Genomic DNA, 5,932 nt, shown 5'->3' with positions numbered 1-5,932 from the left:
TGCCCAGCATTGGTCATTATATACTGTATTTTGCAGACAGAGATAAAGGACTCTCTCCCAGACCACAGACTCATAATACAAGTCAGATCTTTATAAAAAAAAAAAAAAGAAAGAAAGAAAGAAAGAAAGAAAGTTGTGTTTTCAAAATTGGAGTTCAAGTTATTTTTTTACTTCCAATAGTGTTAACATACTACACAAGTCATGAACAAGATTTTTTAAAATTTTCATTGTATGTGGGCTAAAGCAGTTAATGAAAAGTAGTCTAACATAAATGCTGTAATTTGATTATTTTAATAAACCATTAACTTGGATGGATTCGATGCTGGCGTGACCACAGTGCACACGTCTGCTGTTGCTCACAGTGGTCCAAGGGACCGCTCAGGGAGTTTGTGTGTTCGCTCAGACACATGAAAAATTAGAGGGAACATTGATGACAGCCATCTTTCACAGCTCGCTGAGCTCAGCTGGCCTCATCTGCCGGTAGAGAATGACCCCTGTTGGTTTAAGCTATGCAGTGCACTACAAAAAATGAAGTCAATACAGTGTCTCCAAGTCACTTTACTGTCAAAAGGAGCATCTGTTTTATTGACTGCATTAAAAACAATACCATCCAGATACCCTGGTAGACCGTGAGACATGGATATCAGCCAAGCTAATTACAAAGTTGCAAAAGAACCAACATAGTTGCATTTTTATTCTTATTCTTATTCCGTGTTATAATTCCTTTTTCAATTTTGCAACATTGTGTTCCCAGATAAACTTTTAATTTACACCATGACACTCAGATGGAAATTAAACCAAAACCACACACGCACACAAAGAAAGGGGGAAAAAACAGAGGCCAGAACATCTGTTTAAGTCGTCTGCTTATGATCAGATTTGCACTGTTTTTAGCAGTCACTAAACCTGACTGAGGTTTCTGTGTGTTTTCATTATTTAATCCATTTGTCTTTACAAACTAAGTTCTTGGTTGCTGGAATGTCAGAAAACTGGAGCTTTATTTATGCATCACAGATGGTTGGGGGAATATGAAATAAGCCATGTCTTGCCATGTCTTCTATGCAATATGGTCACACAGCTGTGGATCTTGGTCTCATTGTTGGGTAAATCCAAATTTAGCTGTCCAGTTGGCTCCTGAAAGCTAGCCTGCAGCATAATTCTCTCACTAAGAAGCCAAAATGCTAAGGAATGTTGTACACCGATTATGTTATAAGCCTGATGAAATTTAACAATGAAACCCAGTTTAATGTCGATAAAGGAAGAACACGACTTGCCTTGTTTTGCAACCTGTACATTTCTCAGGTTGTTCCACTTGATGTTGACTCCCGTTGGTCGACTGAACGCTAAACTCTAAGTCAGAATACAAAAGCCTTTTTTCTCTGTTCCTTTCATTGCTCAAACATCTTTAGCGTCAAATAAAAAAATATCCCTTTTGTAGCTCGCTCTCTTTCCAGTTCCAAACTTCTTGCCAAAGTGCATTGAATTGATGCACATTTTAGGGTTGATTGAAAAACCAAACATGTCTATAAAACATTTCTATTGTCAAAATCTCTGTTATTGATGGACTGAAATGCCCCGAGCTATGTTTATTCTTCTTTTGTACTCGCTTTAGGTGTTTCTTGGGGAAAAAAACAACCCCTTTTCTTCTTTTAAGGAAACTGTAAGAAAAACTTAAATCAACAGCAAGTGAAATTTTAAAAATACCTCCAAGAGAACTCTGCTAAATATATAATGTGGCACAGACGGCAGAGGGAAGGAGGGAGGGGAAGATCTCTCTCTAAGGATCATTACTCTCCTCATAGAATGCCAAGTGCTGACCTAGCAGCATCCCAGCTCTCTACCCTCTTCTTGCCCTTCAACCCCCTCCCCTGGCAGGTGAGGGAGTCACATGCTGTCGGGCCCACCCGCCGTCATTCCATTTGGTCGGTGACACCCATAAAGCAGTTCAGGACGGTAGCGTTCCAAGAGCTTTTAAAGCAGCCAATGGCTACATTAATGATGGAAACACTATTCGGCTTAATTCATGCTCCGTTCAAGCCTCACAGGGAGGATCTGACCTCTCTTAGGTTAAATAATGGTCCCAGCATAGATGGGTTGGTTGGGGGGCAAGGAGGAGATAAATGCACTGTGACATTCAGCTCACTCCAGCGTCCCCTAATGTGTGATTTGAGATCAGTCTATTAGGCACACGCTTTGCTTAAACATGGGAAGAGTTATTAGACGGGGCAGCGGTGACTGGGGGCTGCGCATAAAGCAGCATTTGAGCAGAGAAACGGGGTGGAGTTTGACAGCCATTTATCACAGCAAATCTGAGAAAGAGATGCAAGAATCCATGCAGAGGTAGTATGAGAAATTCAAGGCTACAGCAAACTCACAGTCCATTAAGAAGATTTCACCATTCACAAGGTTTATTGTGGTCCGGAAACACTCATAGCATATTTTAGCTGATAAACACGCACCTCAACAACTTCAACAACAACATCTTCAATGAAAAATTGTTTAAGTTATCTATCAGATATAATCTAGCTATTCTGCTTTGTGTTGTGCACTTGTTCTTTAAAGCCATCACCTAAAGTTAATGAAAATTATTGGCGGCGTTGGCACTTAACCCCTGTGAAACCCAACGCACATACTCAAACAGCACTGTAAGAAATGTTATCTCTGGCTCAGGTAACATTAAAAAACTAAAAATGGTTTCAGAAAAGTTTATATAAGAGCATTTTAAAGTTATTTAATACAGTCTGGATGTTCGCTGACCACAACCCCAAGAGAGAACAGAAGGGTCAGTCAGTGAACGAGCACGGCACTTAGGATATTTGATCATCTTGGGGATTTTTTCACCTTCAGTGGCATGGAATGTGAAACAACCTTTAGAGCACCGCTGGGATGGAAAGACCAGCGATAACTTGACAAATTGATTTTCAAATGCAAAGCATGTTCACTTATTAACATTACAAGGGTGCCTTAGCATCAGTGGCTGAGAGAGCTCATTGGACTGTAACCTTAAACAAAATAAACATGCACATAGAGAAATCATGTTTTTATCAGTCTAAGAAAACATAGGCTGGAAGTCCCATAATCAGAGCTGATAAATTTAGAGCACATTGTGATTTTGGTAATTAAACTACTGCTTCTGGATAACAAATATGTATAGTGAGGATACAGCAAAATAATGATGACAGAAACCAATATATGCCAATTTCCTGACATATGTGTATATTTCCGTACTTCAGCAAAAGAGCCTTAACCAAGTCTATGACTCAGATTTACTATATAGTATTGTGCAAAAGTCTTGAGCCACCCCATTTCAGTTTATTTTGCATCCAAAGAGTCAAAGTTTCTTGATATTTTTTGAAGCTGTCTTGAGCAATAGCACTCCCAGATATCGTTTTTTCTTTGGATATTGTTTGTTTTTAATTCATTTTCAGTCCCGTCCTTGTAGCTGACCAAATTTTGGGGGGATTTGTTAAGCCACTTACTACCGACCTATGAATCAAGCATAACAAAAAGCACAAAATTCGAGGAACCAGTGTTGTGTCTACATACACAGCAACAGACAACTTACGACTTAGGAGAAAGAAACTTAAATTGCATCTTTAGACACTTTGTTTCAAGGACTTTGCCATAAAAACACATAATTTGTTCTTATTCCTTTAGTGGAGTCACATCACACAGTTTGACAGACATAAAATAGTATTTTTGCACCAACAAGGTGATTTCCAAAGAGATATTAGTTGAAAACTGGGCATATCTCAGCTATTCTCAGCATATCTGAGCTATTCTATCAACTGCATGTCAAAGAAATAATCAGAAATAGTCTCAGTGGATGGGTGGCTGCCAAGAGCTTTCTTAAGGAAGAGAAAAGGGGAGAAAAGGCTGAGTTCTGCTAAACTGCACAAGAAGGGTAAAATTAATGGTAGCAAGTCTTATCAGTCCAGAAGTGAAATGAATATTTCCATTCTGGACTGTACATGCACAGATGAAGTCAGGAGAGAGGCACAACAGTGGACAGGGATCTGTTTAGCATGGTAGAGACTCAGCCATTGAGACTGCATTTAAGCCAGAGGTGGTGATTAACAAACTTGATGAAATTATACCAGTAAAATCTTTGCCATCAGATTTTGATCCACCATAGAAAATAATCTGGAAAGCATCTGATTAGCAAGAGCGTCATTTTTCAGCATGGCAGTGATCGTCATACCAAATAAACCTCATTAGAACTGTACAAACTAGGTTTTTTTTTTATACACTGAATACATGCATCTTTACAAGTGTTTCCTAAATCTCCGCATGCATTAAATAGAAGGAAGTGGGGGGTGGCTCAAGACTTTTGCACAGTATTGTTTAATGTCTGTCTGGGTCAAATATCAGAATTCCTGTTTCATTTTTTTCCTATTTTCCTTGCAAAAAATAAAGAAATGATTTAGAAGTGCACAGTATCCACCCACTTCCTCATGAGCCGTCTATGTTGAATCAACAGGTTAAACCAAACTTATCACTGATACTCTGCTCGGGCACAGTTACTCTCCTGCCAGCAGTACTGTGACTCCAAGGACAAACAACATTATTGGTGATAGGACCAGATCATCTGTCAGCTGCTTGCTGGAAAGAACTGCTGGTGCCACAAACCTCATGAAAGCTGAGTGATTTTCCCTTATACTGCAAAAACATGTCATTCAGTGAAGTACTGGACCTTAGATTTGACATCTACTTAAAATCATTTCTTTATCAGTGTCCCCAGTTTGAAGAAGCTCGTTGAGCTAAGTGATACCATTCCCACATCCCCCAATGTTACAAGACTTGCATGGAAATCTGAATCGGTATCATCTAAATATTTATCATTAGCTGACAATTATAAGCAGTGGAGGAATTTTATAGAACTATTCCATCAGTAGATGTACTAATAAAAAACCTCTCGGATAAGAGGTGAAACTTTTGAAATTAATTAATTTAAAAGATACGTATACTTCTAAATGGTTGATTAAATTTTATGTCATCAGTGGCATCACTGGTTTGATGGTTAGAGTATAGTTTTAAATCTAACTGGTGTCTGATTACACTTAGTGTGCTGATAAATTATAGTACAGCAAACTGAAATTATAAAGCTCTTGTGCTTATTTTCTGCAAATAATTACTGGCATTTTATGCCACGGTCAGGATGTAGGCCTGCAAGACCTGGTAAATCATAAGTGAGGAGGGATTAAACGAGTGACCCATGAGGGACAAATTACACGTTATTCATCACTCTGCTTTTATTCAACTCTAGAATGTGTTCATCTTCACCCCGCGGGGGTCGAGAGGACTCTGTTGCTTTAGATGAAGGTTAGCACGGGGATGTGTTTAAGGGTCAGGGCGAGTTTGGCCATGCTGTCTCTCTCCATCTTTCTCATGGCGAACATCCTAACATCCGCCCCCATCTGCATATTCCCAGAGTGACAAAACTAGTTAGCTGAGTAATAAATCAAAGCTCGGCTGCCCAATTTGGTTTCCTAATGTAATTAATAAGTGCTAAAAGCATTTAACCAGCTGTAATTTGCGGATGCCACTTTGAAGTGACTATTTAAGGAAAACTTTGTGTGAACAGGAAGGAAAAATATTAGTTTGCCAAGAGATAGGAACGCAAAAAGCTGTATGTAATAATGCAGAACTCAGACATCTGGAAATTGCTGAAAAAAAAGAAAAAACTAATTCTAGATCTGTTAATATTTGTCTGATCATTTGGGGGAAATAAAGGATTATCTTTAGCGATTATAATCAGTTCTTGTTTAACATTTCTTTCCAGTGATTTGCCCACTGGATCAGATTTTAAGATTCATAACCTTATTGTACATACATTTGAAAGTGCCTTTACTGATTCTGACATTTTATTAAATGCTTTGCTTATAAAGTGTTATTCTCAGTACAACCAGAAACTCCACTCCTGCCTATCAGA

The sequence above is a fragment of the Aulonocara stuartgranti genome (genome assembly GCF_965226115.1).
Source record: "Aulonocara stuartgranti genome assembly, chromosome: 3".
Classification (NCBI taxonomy): domain Eukaryota; kingdom Metazoa; phylum Chordata; class Actinopteri; order Cichliformes; family Cichlidae; genus Aulonocara; species Aulonocara stuartgranti.
This window is presented reverse-complemented; position numbering follows the sequence as displayed.